Source organism: Chaetodon trifascialis, chromosome 4, assembly GCF_039877785.1.
Source record: "Chaetodon trifascialis isolate fChaTrf1 chromosome 4, fChaTrf1.hap1, whole genome shotgun sequence".
NCBI classification, from domain to species: Eukaryota; Metazoa; Chordata; class Actinopteri; order Chaetodontiformes; family Chaetodontidae; genus Chaetodon; species Chaetodon trifascialis.
The window spans coordinates 26,776,243-26,799,318 of record NC_092059.1 but is presented as its reverse complement, the minus strand read 5'-3'; the positions used below and the strand labels follow the sequence as shown (position 1 = coordinate 26,799,318).

Here is a 23,076-nt window from a genome sequence, read left to right as displayed (position 1 = left end):
CGCAGCAGGTAGTGCGCGTGCCTCACAGCACGAAGGTTGCCGGTTCGATCCCCGGGTCAGGCGGGGCCTTTCTGTGTGAAGTTTGCATGTTCTTCCCGTGCATGCGTGGGTTCTCTCCGGGTACTCCGGCTTCCTCCCACAGACCAAAAACATGCTCATTAGGTTAATTGATGACTCTAAATTGTCCGTAGGTGTGAGTGTGAGTGTGAATGGTTGTTTGTCCTTGCATGTGGCCCTGCAATCGGCTGGCGACCGGTTCAGGGTGTACCCCGCCTCTCGCCCATTGTAGCTGGGACAGGCTCCAGCCCCCCGCAACCCCGAAAGGGATAGGCGGTATAGATAATGGATGGATGGATGGATATCCTGGTCTTTTCTGATTTTACACACATGCATCACTCAAACTGCAGCAAAAGTAATATATTCCAATGCATTGCATTTAATTTTAGTTTCATGATCAGACTGAGTAGGCAGTTACCCTGTCCACATACCCATCTTTTTTAAGCCATAATGGCAAGGCTCTACGAATGGCAGGGTCAGTATATCTGTAGGTTAGCTTGCCACATTGGTTGCTCAGGGTATAACAGTTGGCAGTTCCTTCCATCTTAGTTTGATGTCCTAACAACTTCTGGTTCGGCTGCCATGAAATGTGGTAGAGTCATCCTTCATGCCCAGAGGATGACTCTTAATTACTTGTCCCTCTGCGCCCCCAGCAGGTTGACATTTGTGGTTCAGAATGGATTATCTCAATCACTGTTGGATCATTACAATGCAGACATTCATGATCTCTGTGAACTTCATCTCCTGGGAGCTTCACATTAACATATCTATGTCTACAGAAGTTTAGTCTATCTACCCAACAGCTTGATTTTCTTTACAATGGGCATTAGAGCCTAACAGAGCCGCGAGTGTGGCTGTAGACTTGGTCTTATTATTCGCTGTTTGCACTCAAGAAAGGTTGCACTTCGGCCAAAAATTCTGGGCGAGGGAAGTAAAAGATTGAGGCAATATGTTGCAATAAGTTAATGTATGCAAATAAGTTCATAACCTATAGGAAAGAGCACTAACTAGTATCAGTATGCATTCCCTCAATGTAAATATGGTACCGCTTCACTTTTTCAAATGTACATACGTCCAAATAGCCCCTATTTGTTTTCATTGCTCAAGCAGACCCACACAATTAATATAATATCGCTGCCTACTAGTTGTATTAGAACTACACCTGACATGACTTGCAGTATTATTCATGAAATGTAACATTGGTGTATCAACATCAACATCAACATATTTGAACATAGCTGAAATAGAGTAGTCAATTAGTTGACAAATAATCAATCTCTGGCTGTTTCTATAATGGCTTAATCGTTGAGTTCATTTTATGAGTGCACTAATGCCAAATGTTTGCTGGTTCTGGCATCTCAAATGTGAGAAACTCCTACATTTCTGTGACATCTAGAATTCAAAATGGAATATTTTGGATGTTTCACTGCTCGTCGTATAAAACAAGATATTGGCTCTTAGGACTTTAGTGAGCCCAAGATCACTGTTCTAAAATAAGTAAACAAATAAAGATAAATCAAACAATGACAGCTGTTACTGATGCAGATGAGGGTGATCATTTCAAGTACGTAATCCAGACATTCAGACTGTTTCAAAGGTAGTCCACATTTATCCACTATCACTGTTATCTTTGCATCCATCTCTCTTGATCCTTGACCACAATGCCTTTGCCTTTGAACTAATGTGGCTTTAGCTGCACTGTATTCCAAAGCTGTTCCACTCAGGCCTTTCAGTGTCTCCACATGCTCCCAGCCTTTGCTTTGATGCCTCATTCTTGATTATTCTCCCTTCACCTGAACACATTTCCCTTTAATGCATTTTTCCTTACCTTAATACATTTATTTTCCCTGGGCAGGCTGAGGCATGGGCTGTTTGAGCTCCACGTATTGATTGTTGTGGGGAATTTGATGCCTAGAGACTTGCTGTTCTCTCCTCTTCTCCTCTCTCCTCCACCCCGGGGGAGTTTTAAATGGAAACACATTACTATGAATCACACAGCAGGAAGCTCCATGATTGATAGCATTGCTTACCATTTACTAGTCACTGTCTGGAGATAAGCCCTGAATTTATGGAGTATTGGAAATCCTTGCCGCAGCTACATGCGGATTAGAGTGAGGAACTGCTCCCCCCGTACTGCCACTGGAGTCACCCGGTTAACAGCTTAAGTGGAAAGCAAGGAGCCAATTTTATTGTTTATTAAAATAATATTTAGTGTTTTATTTTCTGGAATGTTACTGTAAATGGAATGGGGGAAACGCTTTGGGGAATGGTGTCTCGCTGTGCGTGTGTGTGTGTTTGTTTCTGTTTATGGTGTGTGGTCATTTGCTTTTACCTCTCCCTGCAACTCATTCTAAATGCATCTCAGTAAAGCATTCGCTGACAAGCCACTGTGACTTCACTCACCTTAAAAATCGCTGTTGCAGATCAGTTAAGGTAAATGGACTGAGGCCACACACCTGGTACTCACTCTGTGGGGGTGTATTTGGTTGAAATCCAACACAAGTCATACCTCAAAAGCAAATTACAGACCAATGGTTATATAAAGCAGCTTCAGGTTTTTATAACCCACATACAGCTAATGGACCCAGGTTTTGCACCCTACAACTGCTTGCTGTTTTTCAAACTCACATTACAGATGGCTGTTTTTTGACCGTGGAAACCGCTTTAAGACTTCAGCACTTCAGTTGTCCATCTGACATGCGCCTGACGGAACAGCTGCACTTCTATTTTAATGACTCCAGCTGTAAGTGTAACAGCTCTGTGTGCATAAATGGGAGTCAAAGTGTATTCAAATGCTGCGAGTGTATTTTCCTCTGTTTCTGTGCACAGCTACAGTGGTTGTGTGTTGGCCTCGTGCTGCCAAAATGCTCGTGCAAATGCACTCTTTACAGTGCCTGAATGCAGTTTACATATTTCTTTTTGTACCTCTTCGGCTGCTTACAGACCTCAGTTGTGGCTCCGTGGCCTTTCTTGCTGTTAGATCAAAACAGGACATTGTGTGAGATCTTGAATTTTACAACTCAGTGAGACCTTACTGACATTATGTTTTATACTTTAGACCGACCTATCTGACTGCACTTTTTGTACAGACCTCTGGTTATATACAAATAGGAGGATAAAGACCTCAGTTTTAATGTCTTAGACAGAGCTTGCATGTACTTTAAAGAACTCAGCTTTTATGCCTAGAACAGCTGAATAATCAGCTTTTATTCTTCAGAAGTTTCCAGACTCTGGCTTCATAGCTGAGACCCACAACTAGCATGCAGGACTGAGACTGCTGTTTAAGAGGACTGCAGTTTCTACACTTTCTAATCAGAGAGACAGCTGTTTATTGACCTCACTGTACCTCTGAAGCAACTTGCACTTCTCATTTTTGTAACTGACAGATGTGACAGTTTTTACACCTCAGAATTTATACATTTCATCTCATAGTTTTTATACAGCTTCGATTTGCTTTTTATTTATCAGTAGCAGTTCACAGACCCCAGATTTTAGATTTTTCAACCAGCTTCCAGACTTTAGTTCTCATAATTGAGACCAAGCCAACAGGCTGCAGTATCTCTTCATCACAACTACTGCTGCAGAATGAATATATGGGAAACATGGGTTTTTGTACGTCAGAAGCAGCTTACAGACCACAGACTTTATATCTCAGCAGCTTGCAGAGAAAGGCTCACTATGCCTCAGTTTTGCTAAATTGTTGGCAGATTTATGCATGACTCTGGAGAGAGTCCAACCTTCCAACACTTCAGATCCATTTCTTACCAAGCTTGGTTTACCTAGCTCCGTTGCAATTTCTGTAATGGTGTGTTGTTCAGATGGACAGTCATGTTGGGCAGGCAGCCAGGAGGATAACTGATCAAAGTCCTGCCACGGCTGCGCCCTGTGCCATCTGAGCAGTTTCATCATACTAATATCCCGCTTCACTGTGACTGAACATTTCATTCGCACGTGTTGATATTCAACAAGTCGTTTACATCTACATTGTGCCAGCGCATCACACATGGGGGCTATTTCTGTGGTACACACCCCATTATGGAACATGACTTAATTCTCCTTGACACAAAGCCAATCAGGGAGTGATTGTTTCACAGGTTGATCCTCTCTCCCCACTCAGCGTGAGGGCGACAGGGTAGTGGTGGGGGTGTTGGTGGGTATCAGGACTTGAAAGCCCATGGCTGAGGAGAAAATATCTGTCAGCTCTTGTGGAGGGAGGGAGAGGACACAATGTAGCCCATCACTTCTGCTCCCTGAGAGACTTATTACAGAGGCAGGCCAGGGCGAGAGCTGGTAATTAATTTGGAGAGAGCTGATATTGGTTTTGATGCACCAGAGACTGACAACATTGGCTGTCAGGTACATGTGCCTGTATGCATGGTGCTGTGTGTGTGTGTGTGTGTGTGTGTGTGTGTGTGTGTGTGTGTGTGTGTGTGTGTGTGTGTGTGTGTGTGTGTGTGTGTGTGTGTGTGTGTGTGTGTGTCTGTGTGTATAAAAACAGGAAAAGGTTCAAGAGGAAGAGCTGCAGAGAAAGATGAGGGAAGGAGCTGAAGGAAAAGGAAGGGGAATGACAGAAGCGCCTTAGCTCTAGCTTGCAGCAGACGTCAAAGCTCCTCTACAAAGATAGCCCATGGCGATGCATATTTATGCCTCCTCTCTTGTCCCCGGCCTCCCTGCTTCTCTGCAACTCATATACTCATCTCTCATCTCTGGCTTCCCTCTCCTTCTCTTTCACACCTATCCATCTCTGTAGTCATCTCCTTCTGCCTCCTGTTCATCTCCAGCTCTGTCATGAGTGTATGTGTCATTCAAGGCAGTCTTTTTTCTTTTCTTTTCTTTTCTTTTTTTTTTTCTTTTCTTTTCTTTCCCTTTTTTTTTTCTTTTTTTTTTAATATAATGACACTCTCCTCCATGTGGCAAATTTTTAATGTTGTAGGATGGAAAAAGGACTGTTTTCCATCAGTTCATCCATTTAGAAAGCTCTCAGACTGCATTGGAGCAGTACAATTACAGTGCCCAGCAATCATAAAGATTGAAGGGAGCATAGAATTTCAGTTCTTACTCATGCAAATCCACTGGTAGGTCATGACTGAGGTCAAATTTAAGATTGTTTTGTAATGACTTAAAAAAGAATGAGGAAAAAAAAAATTGGAAAAGACAAGATTACAAATGGATTTATAATATTAGCAGGTGTTACTTAAGGTTCTTTATGATGTTCTGGACATAGCTATTTCAGCAATCATTTTGTTCTTGACCTTTAATGCAGTTTCTTTGGTCACCTGTGGATGTAAAAAGCCAAGGATGATATGGTGGATTGAAATTTCTCATATTTGTCCCAGTGTTCAGTAGACAGTAGATTTATTAGAAGAAGTAAATTATTGGGCTGGTCCTCCTAGAAATCAACGTCCTGGGTCTCATCCTCATCATCTTTGTCATTCTATTACCACTGCATTGTCACAATGTCAAAGGTGATGCTAATGATACCAGGCTGCACCAAGAGTACAAGCATATAGGCTCCATTCAACCTGATCATTTCAAGTCTCTTATATCAGGATTAAATCCAGATCAACATATATGCATTTCTGTGGCAATGCACATGAAGCTAGTCTGAACAGCCAATATCCATCGTAACGCTTTACAAACAGCATGTGAGTACTGTTTCGATTAGCTTGGGTGCTGTCGGATGTAACATGCGAAAGAACAGAACACTCTTTTTCCCTGATATGCCGTGCTGCCACTTCCTCTGTGTACTAAATGCAAATTATCACACAGGCTTTGCAGCACAATTTGTAATGGTTCTGTCAAGTTTAAAATGATGGAACATTTACATAATGGAGACCTGTCTTTGAAAGCACCATTCCTGGGTCAGATGAAGCCAGTCAGCAATATTTTACAGATTTCATATCTGGGAAAAGAATAATTCTGTCATCCATCTATCCATCTTTCCATCCATTCTCTCACTCCCGTTCAGGGTGACATGGGACTGGAGTTGTATCCCAGCATGCATTGGGAGAGAAGGCACACAGACACCCAGGACAGGTCAGTAACTCATCACACGACTAAGCTCCATTACTTTTATATGTTTAAATGAAAAAAAGAGACGTTCCTATCTGATTTGATTGACCTGATTTCTCTTCATTTGACGCTGACCTTTCCAGGGGGACATTTCCTCACACTGCTCTTTTCAAAATTTACATTCAGTCTCAAAACTCTTTTCTATATCTGTCTCATTCTCCCGCCATCTCATCTTTTTTCTTTTTTAAATTGTGCATCTAAGACAGGGCCCATGGTAGTGGTGAAACTAGGTCCTGGGCTTCAAATAGCAGCCCATTGTGTCCCAGGGGCTCACAGCCGAGGAAAGGCCAAGAGAAACAAGAGAGACACATAGCAGGAGAGTGAGAGATAGAGGGCGAATTGTTTGATGAAAATTAATATTTGTCATTTGGTGCAGCAGACAATACCTTGTGGACACATACAGTACAACGGGCGTTGTTTGAATCCATTTTCTTTTGAAGATATCACAACGTACCTGTGTTTCCAGCACAGCCGAGGGTACTGAGGGGTGTGTGTGTGCGTGCGTGCGTGCGTGCGTGCGTGCGTGCGTGCGTGCGTGTGTGTGTGTGTACTTTGCAGAGTCCCTGTACATCTTCTTTGATGTACTCTGGGACTGCTGGCTATTTCCTACTTTGTTTCAATACTTTAGGACCTTATTGTTCATCATGCTGGGTGATGTCATGTGTAGTCGCTTTTGCCGCGTGCACATGTGTGTGTGTGTGTGTGTGTGAGAGACAGAGAGAGAGAGAGTGAGTTACTGATTTAATAACCTTGATGAGGCAAACGAAGAAGAAACTGCCTCATTTCCTTCTCACTATCCTTTCTTTTGCTTCCACAGAACTATCCTCCTCCCTGTCCCTTCGTCTTTCTCATTCTGCCACAAATCTAAAGCAATTTTCCTTTGTCGCAAGATCTCTGCTGCACATTCTGGCCTTCTGTTTGTGAAATTTGAATGAGCACAACAGCTGGGAAGGTTGTAAGCACAATAGATGTCCTGTTGATAGATCTGACAGAAATAAACTCAGTTCTCAGTCAAGCAACATATCTGAATGCAATGACTAAAACATGCAAAAATGACCTCCATCCCCAATACCTCTTTATTTAAGAATATTCAAGATGCACACATAATACCAAATTAAATATTAAAGTAATTCAACTACAGTTAAACACAAGGCCCCATGTGCAAGAGCCACATTATCTCTTCAGTTTTTATTGTGCTGAGGTGGTTAGCAAGCAAATGTGCAATGACTGAAATGCCCACATACTGGTTGCCATCGAGGGGGCCTATGAGAATGGGGATTCTTAGGTGCCCGAACTTTTTTGGAATCAGGGTTGTATTATTTTCAAATGTGTCTGTATTACTGTATACTGCTTACTGTGTTTAGTCATAATGAGCAAAAAGGCAAAAAGTGCAAACTCACACTTTCATCTACATTGCAGTCAAAATTTTCAAAAAATTGAAAATTCATTGCAAATCCTAGAGAGAAAAGTTTACCTCACGCAAACTATGGTCCATCATTCTATTATTCAAAATATGCAAAATCAGGCAACATATTTCTACTTCACCCCGCCTCGCGTCCATTGACGGCTGGGATAGGCTCCAGCACCCCCCGCAACCCCGAAAGGGATATGCGGTATAGAAAATGGATGGATGAATGGATATTTCTACTTCAGATCCTGCCAATCTTTTTTGCTCAGTGTTGGATCAAACATCACCAAAATACTTTAAAAAACACCCAAAACCAGGAAAATGATGTGTGGTTTATTTTTTTCTTACCAACATTTTGATTGTTTTCATCTCACAAACAAAAACAATGCATACATTACAATAAAATGTCATAATCAACATGTTGTGCTATTACAACCACATTTGGTGGACATGTGTAGATATGATATCTGGTGAATTTACAAATATTGAACACTAAAAAAAGAAAAGGAAAAAAAAGACACAAATTGGGACCATTCAGCCAGTAGGTGGCGCTGCAGCAACAAATTTAAATTTAGCTTCTTTTTTTGGACCGTGTCATTTTGTTCCTTCAAAATGTGAGAAGGCTCATGGCAAAGCATGTCCTCAATGGCTCACAGTGAAAGTCAACTCACTTGAGAATATAAAGGTCCTGGATTCAAGGCCCAGGATGATCAAGACTCTTCAGGCTCTCTTATCCTCTGAAACCATGCATTCTGCATGGACTTTCTCAATTTCCATGTGTGGCTGTACTGTTTTTAGAGATAAATTATAAAATGTTTTACAGCAACTTTCTTCTTATGTGGCACCAATACGACCAATCACAAGAGGCATCGGAAGAGAGATTAACAGATAACAAAACAAGGTGGTTGCCAATATGGAAGAAAGAAAGTTAATGCACAAAAAGAGAGGTGTGTGTGTGTGTGTGTGTGTGTGTGTGTGTGTGTGTGTGTGTGTGTGTGTGTGAGAGAGAGAGAGAGATTTGGTATAAAAGTTAAGGATAAACTTCTTTCTGTTGTGTGCTTGATGCAGGAATTGTTCAGGAATTGTTGTCTGTGTGGTTGTGCTAACACTGTACCTATTTCCCATCGCTCATCTGCTCTGTGATGCATGTGTGTGGCTAAACATCCCATAATACCAACCTGTCTCAGTGTGTCCTTAGAGTAACATTGTAGCCTTTAAACTTTAAACAGGGGTTACCGTGGAGACCACAGCGATGCCACGAGCAGCAGCAGCCACTTGCTTTTTCCAAAAGTCACTCACACTACATTACTACACACTACCCCACACATGTGCTATACCTACACACTTCCTTGATTAGCCTGAGACACATGCACATACAGCCAGATCAATGATACTGTCTAACCAGGTCTTACATTATTAATGATGTGGTTGTAGCTTTTTACCACAGGAGACTCGGCAGGTGGACATTGGTGCCCAAAGACCGATTACAGCACATTCATGCATTTGTTCCACTAAGAATACCTTGTTTTTGCATAACAAAAATCAGATTTCCATAGAAATATTCTTTGTGTCACATGTCATCTAGTTGTCATTTCGATGTTAGATCCATTTTGTCATTTAGAGAGATGAGTGTGGGCTGTTTGTAACGAGGCGTTGGAGGATAAATGTGACAGCACTGTCAACAGCACCGTTGTAGAGACGCATATCCAATTTGATACAATTTTTTTCATGCTGCTCAGTGTCATGTTCAATGTGTCTTATTGTTGGTCAAAAAATTGGATCATGGAAAAATAATGATCTATATGTCCTCAAATGCAACAAGCTATTTCACAAGCAAGAATGGATTGAGGAAATGGAGAAAAAATGAGGAGAGACACAGATTAGCATTAAGTGGGAAATGAAAGCCAGTGGTAAATCATTGCAAGAATTGCTCTGACTGTTTAGCCTTCATTTACAGTAACAATACCGCTCCCATCTGCAGCGGTTAGGCGCCGACAGATTTCTAAATTTGTCTGGATTCAGTGCCAAATTATTATGGAGATTTTTTTTTTCTATGCTATTCATGATTTAAAAGCTATTGGCTAGACTTGCACAGAAATATGCCTTGTTTTTCCCATTTTTTTTACTCCATTCACACACATTCATTTCAGGTGTTTAATCATCATTGGTAAACACCTTTTGCCAAACAGGAAATTGTGAAATAAAATTGGAGTGACATGCAGAACTGTGTCCTGTGCAGCATTGATTGTGCTGTTTTGTTTTTTTTGCGTGCCTTTGACCAACACACAAGACAGGGTTTTGGGCTTCCTTCAAACTTTCAAGCCACTATGTGTTGAGTGTGGCACTGGTCTTTGAAGATGGAACAAAGCAAATCTTTGCAACTGCAACTTGCAACTCCAAATACAGAGATTTATTGTAGGCCAGTGGTTCCAGCCTCAGCATCCAAAGTTTACTTGACACATAGAACAAAAAACCCAGACCTTCTTGCTATGAGACGACGGTGATAACAACAGTGACAGTAACTTGGTTTTATTTAACAGACTAAAGCAAAACAAACAAACAAAAAAACATTCAAAAAGCATTGCACCAAGAGAGTGTGGTTAGGACTTTAATACCAGCACATACTTTAAGGCATATAACAGTATTTTAAGTAATTAATTCTGTTTTACAGCATAACATTAAATTAAGATTAAGATTAAGATTTACTTTATTGATCACTGCACACACATGCTACAGGGAGGAGACTGCACACACGCCATGCTTCGTGAAATTATTTTTCCGCGTTTGACCCATCCTCGGTCCGTCGTTCCTCCGCGGCAGACCAGGAGCGGTGGGCTGCCAGCTGCCAGCCGATGCCGGTGCCCGCGCCCGGGGACCCATCCTTTTTTCGTCACCGTTGGTCAGGTGGTGATCTTCTTTCATGTTTTTAGTGGGGGTTATTTAAGGAGGAAACCCCGGGTGAACAAGGGGAGAACATGCAGACTCCACACAGAAAGGCCCCTTTTTCCTCGAGCAGCAGGCACTGAAGACATGGTGGACACGCCACCAGCGCCCACAGCGGGATTCGAACCGGGGACCTTCTAGCTGTGAGGCGACAGTGTTACTTGTGCCACCGTGCTACCCATAGCATGTAGATAGACTTGATGAATAAAAAAAGAATAGGACAATACTAATGGCTACATAAAAATTGAGTAACAGTAGATGGTGGTCTGCTTCAGCTTCCTGTACTTGGTTTCATCATGTTGAGATGTGAGAATCTCCTCTCACATGCTGCACTGCCCAAAGGCAGCCTAGGAGACAATGTAACTACCTTGTTGATGTTGAAGTAACAATGTAGATTGCTTGTATTAACTATTTGGACCAAGTCATACACAGAGAACACTGTCAGCTGTTTTCCTGTTTGCTTTAAGATCATACATTCTCTAACTGTGGCGTTTCTGTCAAGTTGTCAGGTGGCATCATATTTCTGAAGATTGCTACTCATCATTGTATTGCTAAAATGGTGGAGGTCTTGCATTTCCTGAGGCCGAGTTAAAGGATCAAAAACTATAAAATGATCACATGAATTAAAGGAGTCATATCTGATTTCAAATTCTTCAATTACACCCTGTTGTGTCCCTGGCAGCATTTGCACGAGAAATAGTGCGTGTCCTGTAGTGACCCTCACCATCAAGCAGAAGATGGTCCAATGGCCACCTTGAGGTCATCTATACGTATTCCAATGGTCAGCTTTTCCTTCTCAAGCCTGTGGTCTTCAAAATGTGGCCAACATCAATTATGTTGCCAGAAAACACTGGAAACGCTCTGTGCAGATATGCTGCAGGTCAATGATATCATTCAGAGCCAGTTGAATTTGATTGGCTGGCAATGGTCTTGATATTTTAAACAGTGTTTCATGCCTCAATTCAGACCATCTGATGTTATGAAACATTCCAAGTTTCACAAAGGAGGATTCATTCTCCTCACACAACTTCTTCAGCACAGCAGTATTTTATGCTGTAAATAAAACTGCAGTTGCTTAAGAACCTTACTATCAGCTGATTTTGTGCAGTTTTTGAGTTTCGTTAAAATACGTACAGCAAAAATACATACAGCAGCCCAGTCTGTGCACTCCAATGTAACAGATTTCTGATAAAAGAGAAGTAGCTTCATCCAGCTTTTCTACCACATGTTGAAAATATGTCTGAAGTAAAAGAAAAGAGATTTAATTGCATCATGCCAGGGACTTTTCAGAGCTGTAAGGGGTAGTTGTGATTTCAATACACACAATTTGAGACACACAAGGAGGCAATCAAGTGCTGTTGTACTTGCATGCATATTCATATGTTTAATTGCATGTGAGTCAGCTCTTGTGTTTCCTCAGTTAAGTTGTTCGTGCAGACCATGTCAACAATAAGATATCATTGTGTTAATTGGACATGCAACAGCTCAGTAATATCCAGAACAGAGTGCTGAGAGGCTGCACACTGCCATGTTACAGAGACGACAGGCCACTGACGCCTCTGACCAAGACCTGTCTTCCAGCCATTCCAGATTACCATCATTCTGATGATTTAATAAGATAATTTTATGCATGTTTGCAACACTTTACAGCAGACAGACAGAATTAACAACCAGCTGTTGAAATTAGTGCAACATTTATAATAGGACATTTTTGGTAAAAATTTGGTGAAGTCCAAAAACAGCTAAAAAGAGAGTGATCATCAGTGTAGTGGCCTTTTGATTTCCATTTTGTTTCCATCGTTGGTGGGACTAGGCACACTTTGATACGCACATCCAAGAAGGATCCAGTCCAGCTTATGTTGACAAAATAAATGGTATATATTAAATACTTCCAACAAAAGTAATTAGGGCAACTCAAAGAATGCAAGACAGTCTGTTGCTTTGTCAGTTTCAAAAAAATAAATAAAAAAGGATCAAACCGATAAATCAGGATTCAAAACTTGTGTGGTTGAAAGAAAATGTATGCCCTCTCCTAGTTCCTCACCAAACATTCCCCCCCCCCCGCCCATTTCCTCCTTCCTGTCTATCTAACTTGACACGCACACACCAGAACACAGCTCCTCCCTTCCCCATGCAATTGTCAACACAAAGGTCAGGTGGGCTACTAGATAAATAGATAAATGAATACAAATCTAGCATTAACCATTCCAAAGTAGCTTTAGTAAAATAATAGAATAAGGAGAATAAAGGGCACAATGACTGCGACATATTGGCTCCAACAATTGGACTTACATTTGCGAGCTGGTCAGACACGACTCCTAATACTTACATTGCTTCGTACTGCTGGATGGATAAATAGGAAATAGTTTGCAAATGCATTCTCAATAGAATATTTATAAGGTTTACAGCTTGTTCTGCTGCCCTGAGTTGCCAAAAACATGAATTAATGCCGGAAAGTGTCCACCCACAGTGAAGAACTGACAGAGAATTATCAGCCAAATCTGCTGCTCTGCAGAGCTCTGTTTAGTCTTTTTTTTGCTCATTGCTTTGGTTTTAGGTCATATTTACTCTATGGGTCTTATTTGCAGCACCAGCAGGCAGCTTTTTCTGGCAAACAAGCTCAGATCAACCCACAGCACTGCACCTACCCAACACCAAATAGGAGACAGATAAAGGTGATGAACATAGTGGAACCTTTATCAGTTTAATATCCAGATATTTCTCTCTGGAGTTGGTGGAGACCAAAGCAGTCAAAACCAGAGTGAATATTAGACCTACATGTATGAAGGCGACGTCTGCAGAGAAAGAGATGTCACACAACACAGGCTCAGATTCAGAATGAAGGGGTTATGCAGTGTGTGTCTTAGACCACCAATAGCTGAAATGATAATTTACAACCCATAAAAATGGTTTGAAACAACAGACAGTAGGACTTATTAAATATCTGGTGTGACTAATGTTTATCTTGACATGTGGTCTTCCTTGTGTTGCTTGATAAGACAGCGAAGTTTGGGGAAAGTTTCTCATCTGCAGCAGTTTGGAAAGTTTTTGTGTGACACACAACAAAATCAGTCAGGAGTAGATTAGACCTTTCACACACGGATGGTGACAAAGAAACCATGGGAAGACTGATGAGCCAGTAATGCACCTATAACTTCTTACCTTTCAGACACTCAGACACTGTACACATGAGTCAGACTGACTCATGTGTACAGTGTAATGACTCATATGGTAGAGAGTGAATTTATTATCAACATGAGTGCTTTGACCTCACTGAATCATCATCAGGATCCCAGAAGGTCTTGTTCTGACCCAGTGAGTTTAAACTGATGTCAGAGTTGATATATTCATCATTGGGTGTTCAGTGTTCAGATGTATTTTTCATTTCTGCAATTAAAGTGTGCATCCATCACACTGAGCTCGAAGGATTGTCCTGAATGGTTTCAGGTAAACAAATACCTTCATTTCATCTACCAATTCTCTCCTCACTGCTGTCCCTCTTTTTCTCTGCACCTTTTTGTCAAGTGACCCTGATGTCTTTAAATGCAAATGCCTGCTCCATACACTAAAGTTAGATATTCCGTTCCAGGAGAGGATTAACTGGAGCAGACTCACCTGGAAACAGGCAGGAATCAAGATTGAGCTGTGAAAAGTAAAGGTGTGCCTGTTATGTGGGGTGGATTTAAGCCTGACAACCCAGATTTAGTTCTCATTTCATGCAACAAAGTATAATATTGAGTGAGGTTTTCAATTTCAGTGAAGGGACTTTTATTTTTAACAATTACAAAAACATACGCGCTTTCGTCTTGCCTTATGCTAACAGAAATGAAAATTTGGCACTTTAAGTGGGGAGTTTAAGCTGTCAGCTCCTTCTTTATCCTGCCACTTGTTAGTGTTGACTCATTGTATTTTACACTCTTTTACTTTTTAGATCTGTATATGGTTCAGTATTTAACTGCTCAGAGCCAACTCCTTCAGCCAGTTGAAGAGTCTTGAGTGTCAGAAAAGGTTGTTTTCAGAATATCATACATCTGAATACACATGGTTGCTTCAAATAACATCACTTTATGTGAAAGAATCTCTAGTTGCACAAATCTAGTTTATTTTCTGTTGTCTGGTAAATCTTGCTCTCATTGAGAGGGTCATGACATAGAAGAAAAATTATACTTGTGCCACTCAAATTCTGCTGCCAGTGCCCTGCTGAAAAAACCTAAAGGAACACGAATCAAAGTTAGACACATTTACCTTCAATGGCTTGTCATGTCCTGACCTCACTTACTTAAGCATAAATTCATCTGTAGTGAAGCCCTTGGGGCTTTCTCCTGCTTTTACTTTATGGTTTTGACTCAATCCTGTATCCCTTGGAATTCTGTTCATGGATAATTCAGCATCTCACAATTTACATCCAAACCAACCCACTGTGTCATCACGTAACAAGTGCAGGAGAAATCTAAATTCATACCGGGTACATAATATGCAAGTGTGCAAATGTAGCGCAAGGACTTCAACCAGAATGCTAATTGCTATTAAGCATATCAACACCACTTGAGATGAAAGAGACATGGAGTCTTTTATTTCGCCCAACAGTTGGCCTGAAACAGCATCCTGACAGCAACAGCTCATCCTCCCTCTGGACTGGATGATGCAGACAGTCCAATATAGCATTAGTGCTCCTAAGGACCTGTCTGTTATAAATGAGCTTAAGCATGGCTGGACTCCTCCCTGAGACCTTGCTGGCTGTTTTAAGAAGAGTTCCAACTCAATTTACATTGGACAAATGTAGGTTTCCAAACCAAGCAATGCTCCAAAAGGAGAAAGCCTTCCTACTATTTTGGCAGACAGCAATTATTAAATTTGTCATTGTAGTGAGGCTACTGCCCATCATTCACCCTCTATAGGACAGAATTACTTCTGACAAAGTGAAGTTGTGCAAGCAGCATCACACATGTGAGACACAACAGATGGGCTTCGACTTTAGTCTTCATCAGCTTGTTTCACCTTTGCTTTGCATGCCTCAACCCAGCATCTTCTCAGGCTTCCAGAGTAGTTTTTAGTCAATTACTAGAGTGATTGTGTGTTGTGCCTGAGCATTGCCAACATGCGCCTGACCACCACTACTGTGGCTGAAAGTTGCAATGTAAAGAAGATGTAACATGCAAGTCTGTGCATTTATTTATTTTCTTTTAAAGAATATAAGAATAAAGCCAACCGTATGCTCAAACATTCACCTCAACCACCTCCCTGAACTCTCTAAAGTACAGCGTTAAAGGAGTGGGGAAATAGTGTTGCCAGTTCCTCCTAAATGTATCTGTCAAAGAAAATTAGTAAAAACATTTATTACTTCACATGCCAGAGTATTAATTTGAAGGTGCCAGCCACTGGCAGCATTTCTATCATACTCACTTATGTTCCAAGACCCCCAGAATATTTTGTTCCATTTATATGTAAATGGTTAATATATCAAAAGAAAGAACACAACTTCTGTTTTTCTAGACGGAAAAGCTAATTTTATTCTGGCTTCACTCATTCATCATGAAATTAATTCATCAAATTGAATTCAGTGTTTTCCTTACCTATGACCCTGAAATCAGCTCACTGCTGTAAGATTCACAAAGCCCTGCTTTACCAATATTAAATGGGATGCTATGGCATCACAATTCAGTAGCTGCTGATCAAGAAAACTAAACAGCCAGATTACAGGACTAACGTTAGCTGGTACTTGCCAGCTATCTTGCAAAGCAAAGCATGCCAATGTTTCTCAAATACAATTAAGTGTGTATAACTCATTGCAATTGATTTTCACACGTTTTAAAAAGGGATTGATGCTCTACTAACCACACCGTTATGCTGTAGCCTACATCTCCTCCAGCACTGATGCACAGCAGTGAGTGCTGTGTGTACAATGGTACAGAGACTCCCTGGTTTTGTCCTGCAACTTTCTGAAAAAAAAAAAAAAAAAAAAAAAAAGAAAAAGAAAAACAAACAAACAATACCATGTAGGGATAGGGGGTGCATGACTTCTTGAAGTATGATGTATTACATAATTAGAAGGGTATGTGTGACACAATGCAAGATAAAATAAAATGAAAGTATAAAAATTCCAGATATCATAAATCTGGTGGGGCACATGACCCTGGGCTTAAATGAGCATGACAGTTTCAACATTGCTGCAGGCTGTTGTATCACCATCTATTCCATGTCAAATCATTTGCTAAGCTGTTACTTAGACTCTCATATGTGCATTTTTGCCATCTAATCCATATCTGTTAGTCCAACAGCTGCAGGCATGCTAAGGCTCGCGAGCTGCACTGGAGAAGATTGCCGACATTTGAGAGAGTTGATTGTAATATTTTGTCATTTCACATTAAATGCTGTGCTCAGGGATCATGGTCGCAGTCAAGTCAAATTAATGGCAGGCTGCTCAAGACGCAATATGATCTTTCCACATCATACGACTGATATTTTCTGTGTAAATTCAACACAATGGCTGCTGTTATTCCGGGACAGCTTTTGAATATTGAATTTCAAAGCACAGCCGCCTCCCACTGAGGCTGAGCTGCTAGAATTAAATCAACAGTGTTTGAGCGTTGACATTCTTTTCTGTGCTCTCTGATAACGTTCCTAATTTAGCACCAGTCAAAGTGTTTTATCTTTAGTGACCAATCAAGTGTCAACTGTTATAATTTTCAGCCCTGTAGTGATATTGTTAGATCCATTTCACAGAGCTATACTCTGACATTTAGGGATGGAATGACAGAGAGAGGAGGAGAGGGATAAACACATAATTACCTTATGTTTTAGAAGAAGCAGCCTAATCTTATGAGTGCCACCTATAAACTGTAAATTAAATTTTTACTTCTTTGCAAGTTTAATTTACAATATAACAGAATTACTGGACTTTCTCTGGCAGAAGTATAATAACTTCTGTTGCAATAAACACTATAAAATGGGAGCAGGATCAATAGTAATAGTAATAAAGTGAGTGTACTTGTACTTTACTAACTCTAAAAAAGTGGATTTAGTGTTAAATTACTCTTTTAATGAGCCGAACACACACATACACGCCTGGCTGTGAGGTCACGTTATGGAGTGGGATGCCTGACGCTGCCACAGAGCAGCTGGTATTGGCTCACACAGATCGCTGGTTGCTTCAGTTTCAGTTTTTCAAGGTAAACTATTGGGGTTGTGCTAGATGTGTGTCCACTACAGACAAAAGAATCACCACCTAGCACGAGTTTGTTGTTGTTGTTGTTTTTTTTGTTTGTTTTTTTTTTTCAGTGAGAAAAAAACATTGCCATTTATGTATTTGTTAAGACTAGTCTGTTATCTACTTTGCATTTTGCTACATGAGATGTCACCCAAGCTGCTTTAACTGCTCTCCCTTGTGCTACAGAGACATGCACTTGTGCCAGATATCATTGAGCTGGGCATAAAAATCAGTCAAATACCTTTTCATTTTGTGGTTTGGTTGGTCTGGCTAATGTAACCCAGGTCCAGTAACTGCACACTGGCTGTGTCAGAAAGCAGCCTGCATCGCCCTTTCACAAGCTGTGTAAGTCAGATTACTGGATTGATTCTGATGTATCAACAGAGTCTTCTCGTTGTGCAGAGCATGGCTTTCTAAGATGGAAATTAGCCTATTTCTTTTCTCTAATTTGCATTGGTTGCTGTTTGTTTTACAGTGATGCCTGATGCTGGATTAATTCAATAGAATATTACCAGTGAAACTGATCTTGGCTTGTACTCAGTAGGCTACCAGTTGTTATGTATCCAGGAAGCTATAATTTTTTGAATCACAGGGAGACAGCAAATGGCGATAAAACAGTCTGCTTGAGCGATGCGTCATGCACTCCTCTCCCTCTGTTTATAGACTTACCCTACTTCGTTCAACAACTGGCTGCTCCCATGCTATAGCGACAATAATTGGAAATGTGGTCAAGATTATGTTCAAAGATGATTTGGGAATAATTAAATAGGGATGTAACTGCATTTTTTTTATTCACATAAAATTTGTTTTTAACTTAAAATGCTTCTGCTTTCCTTCTTTCATAATATAAAATAAAAGTAGCCAACTGGGACTTACGAAGATGAATTCTCTTTGGCAATGAATAATTGAAACATGTACAATTTCAAAGTAAAAACACAGCAGCAGTCAGTAACAGTCCTTTCAGAGAATAATTCAAAGAGCTGTTCCATCAGGGGGCAGCAGGCAGTGATAATTCATTTCACACCGACAATACACACAGATAACTTTGGTCTTGTCAGTCGACCCATCTGGCAACTTTTTGAAACTAGACTTTCCATTCAAAATCTTGTTGGCATCCAATTCGGCGTTTCACGCTTGACATCCACACAAACCGGTAGCCTACTTTTTTACAGCTAGCGTGCGTGGGGCGTGCCTATGGTTTTGTTTATGGTTTACGACCGGATCCTGTAATTTTTCTTAGGTTACTAGCAGTGGCCACAGCTTATAAAAAACTACAAGTTCACGAGGTCACAAAGAGCATTAATCTCGTGATAAAAAAAACCCCAAAACAACGCTGTTCAAATTGATTTGCGTTAACACGTTAATAACACAATATTTTTTGACAGCACTACATTTAATACTTATTTTTAATACTTAGTACAATTTCCTACTTATTTTGAGAGACTTTTACTTTTCATCAATTTCATCAATTTTCAGTGCAGGAGTATGTTTATAGTGTGGTAAATAAATGTAATGAAATTTAATAAATAAATAAGCTTCACATTTTGGGTAGAAATGGACAACACACTGTTTTCTAAGAGAGAATGTATAGTCGCTAATAATATGAGAACCCTTGTGCTCTTTCCACAAAATAAAAATATGCAGTCTTGCCAAACAAAGATTGCCGTCAGCTACAGCCTGTCCTCGACTGGTCCCAGGCGTCTGAATCGCTTTCCTCTCCAATTTATTCTAGCCGGTCATACAAGTCCATTTGGCTCTGTTTCTCATCAAAAACAAGGGAACCAATCAGAGCTTTACAGGCAGTATTAACGACTGGGAATATTATCTTCCAATCCAAGGGAGATCATGGACACAGCTGCACAGGTTGTTGTAAACTGGCAGATGTAAATAAAAACTCTCACATCAAGTTTCTTTGAACAGCGTGACAAACATTAACTGCTTCGGGCAACAGCTAGTATGAACAACACTGTCAGGCTAAGTTTGTCCAAATACATTTCCCTCTTTACCATTATATGTTGACAGACACTGTATCTAATTTGTAATCCTTCATAATGTGCTCCGCATTTATATGCAAGACAGTTTCATATTTTGATTTTGTCATCTCTTACAGGCGGAGAAGATTTGTCACCAATAGCCCAACAGGAAGTAAGTCACTCTGTTTTATTGCATCTTGCATGAAGGGAAAGGTTGAGTTTCATAGAAGCCTCTTGTCCAGTGTCTGCCTGCTCTGTCCTGCTGTACTCTTGCTGTCCAACACTGGAACAGATGCCCTATTGTAACTTTCTCCTATTGTCAGCCTCTCTCTTTTTTTTTTCTTTTTTGTCCTCTGTCTTTCTTTCCCACCCTCCCACTCCTTCTAGTGGTCCTGTCCCTCTACTTTTCTCTTGTAAGCCTTTAATGGTGATTAGCTGTGTGGTGCTGAATGTGTCCCTGTGTCTCCTCTCTCGCTGGGAGAACAAGTGCTGTCACTGAACTCAGTCCTGCACTGTGAGCTGAGCTATTGACTCACCTTAGGTGAATGGCTGGGATACAGCATAGGAATGTGATTTAGGGATACAAGCTAGTGTGTGTGTGTGTGTGTGTGTGTGGGGGGGGGGGGGGGGGGGGGGGGGGGGGGGGGGGTCCTGAGTGGATTCCTGTTACTGATGACAGAGCTGTATGTGACAGGGCTCTGGGTCCAACACACTGGTAGTTTCTTAATGTGGAGATAATGCAGTCACACGTACACACATGTGTGTGTATGCACACACACACACACACACACACACACACACACACACACACACACACACACACACACACACACACACACACACACACACGACACAGTGTATTCACCCTCTTAGATCCCCATCAAGGAGCCAGGACAAAGGTTTCCAGTACAATAGGGACTGGAGTTCCTGTTCCTAGAGCCCTCTTTAATACACCAAGACTTTGTCCACTCTGATGCACTCATTCAGCACTTTGAATGCATTGTAGAGGTGTGCACATTGCGCCAAATGTTCAATTGTTTTTGCATCTGACTGAATAACCCTGTTGTTCTCAATTACCTTCCTCTTGCAGACAACAATGAAAAAATAAGTATTTGGTAAAAAGTGAGCTGAAAGCAGCTTGTTAGTGTGCTTAACATTTGCAAAGTAAAAGAAGAAACTTCATTCCAACCACAGAATTTTTGTTTTGCTATACCTGCAATATTCCCAAGTACACTCAACTCAAGTTGCACTGAGGCACATTTTTTTTTTGCTGTGGATACTTACTTTCAGTATCATAGTTACAAAAGGTTTCTTCTGTCTTTAGAAGTATTGCTGTCATTATAAACAATGATGGAACTGTGGATGTTGTGGTGACACAGGCCAGACTGTTCCTGGATTGTGTTTTACAGACTTTGCTTCACAAGCAGGTTTGAATGTAGGCTGCTCCAGTCGTCTGCTTGGTCAAGTCAAGTGTGTCGCAGTGTTTTGTTTCTTAGGTGTTTTGTCACCACAGTTCAGAATTATTTCATAAAAGGACTGCTACTGACTGCTGCAGTGTTTTTATTTTGAAATTGTAGACAATTGAAGACAATCCTATCATCCATCAATATAATATTATTTTATTTTATGAAAGAAGGGAAGAAGAAACAAGTTAAAAACAAATTTTCTCTGAATAAAAAATGCTGTCTACACTAAATAATTCACAAAGGACTTTTTTCAAGTAACTTGTCTTTCCTTTTTCAGTATTGCCAGCGTGGCTTAATATTATGGTATTATCGTACCTTATTATTGTAGTTTTTGATATCGTTAAATACCTTGTCGTTACTCAAAGAGCAGCTTACCAGGGGCTGAAACACTTGTTTTTGCTGATCTCCTGGGCTTAAACTTTCTACCATGCTGCAGTGATGTAAAAATGCACTTCAGGGGGTCAGTACACTGTGACATCACTGGTGGCTGTGGTCAGAGGTGCAACAGACTGTAAACAGTATGTGCTGTAAAACACTGCTTTCAACCTGTTATTAACTTACTATTTCACTATTTTGCGTTTTTACACAGAATACTAATGGCCTGTTGAAGTGCAATTTGCTATCATGGATGTTTTGGGTAGGTACATTGGAAAAAATTCTTTGTAGCTGGCTTCAAAAATGTATTCATTAACAACTCATTAACATCTAGAACCAGACATGATGCATGAACTGTCTAATAATCACCTGTCAAAACGGGAATTTGAAACTATCCGACGCCCCACCCGGGGTTGTTCCACCTCCCTTACCACTGTCCACATCCACCTTACATTTAGAAATGAGCACACACAGTGAATCCTAAAATCACCACTAGACAACCACTTGCTTTAAAATATGAGAGCAACAAGGATTGAGTTAACTAGTTCCTACGTTAAGTGACTACAGTCACGCGATCAGAATCAGATACCTGATTGAAAGTGAAATTTTGTGAACATCCCTGCATTATATTAATGAAAACACCAAAGGCCATTTAATTCAGCACTTTATTTATGCATTAGTTGAAGGACATGTACACATCATTTACAGATTATGATTCAGTTGTGATTGTTAGAGAGGCGACTGGCAAGAGAGACAATTGGTAGCAGAGGGTAACACTGAAAATGGCAGAGATATTAGAAATGCAGTCATTGGTGGAGCATGTTTCTGTGCCTCTTGGGGAAACTTACACTTGTCAGATTTGTCACTTTTCCCTCTGTAAAAACTGTGTGGCATATTTTACAGAAAGCATGACTGTGACCGACGTTGCTCTTCATTAAGTACGGGTAAGCCGCCTCCCGTTTGGTGACATCCTTGCACAAACTTTTAGCCTTTTGAGTAGGTACTTCATCCCGCTCATCCTCGTTCTTCTTCTGTTGCATCTTTTTATTGTTGGTTGCTGATAGAGTGAATGACATCTCATCACTAGATGCTGCCAATGTCTGACATACTGCCATCTGCTGTACCAGAGGAGAATGTAGCAAACATTATTAAATCTTAAGGTGGACGTCATGTCCACATTTATTTTTTAGCAACATTATGAGACTTTTCAAGTCAGTCTGCTTTGAAAACTGCAGTACAACTCATCAATATCATCATAATTATCAACAGCTTTCAGCTGCTCATAGAGAAAGTGTGAGAATGTTCCTCAGCTGTTTGAGCCTTTGAGTCTGTATGCTTTGGTAGAATAGACTTTGTTACGATACAGTGGAGATGCTTGGGGCACTCTGCACTGTGGGACAGATGTCAACTGTCATTATGACCCACTACCATTCTAATAATTCTAAAAGTGCAAAAAATGTTTAATCAGCACAGTAACCGGTGTGTATTAAAGTCAGGTGCAGTGGCGAGGTCAACCAGTTTTGCATGTTCCTTTTAAAATGTGTACAGGTGTTTAATTAGAGTGATCATAATGTG

General features: G+C 40.7%; 1 protein-coding gene across 2 annotated transcripts in view; it reads left to right on the top strand.

The window, feature by feature from the left end:
• The first annotated feature begins 2,719 nt into the window (after window positions 1-2,719).
• LOC139330296 (inactive N-acetylated-alpha-linked acidic dipeptidase-like protein 2) overlaps window positions 2,720-23,076 on the top strand; it is a 520,996-nt gene continuing 500,639 nt past the window's right edge. The window contains exons 1-2 of one of the 2 annotated variants that reach the window (XM_070961134.1): window positions 2,720-2,800; window positions 19,798-19,832. The gene's annotated coding sequence lies outside the window, so the exon portion shown is untranslated. Of the gene's footprint in view, window positions 2,801-6,063; window positions 6,094-19,797; window positions 19,833-23,076 lie in introns of those variants that run through there. The other variant, XM_070961135.1, reaches the window with a different exon arrangement.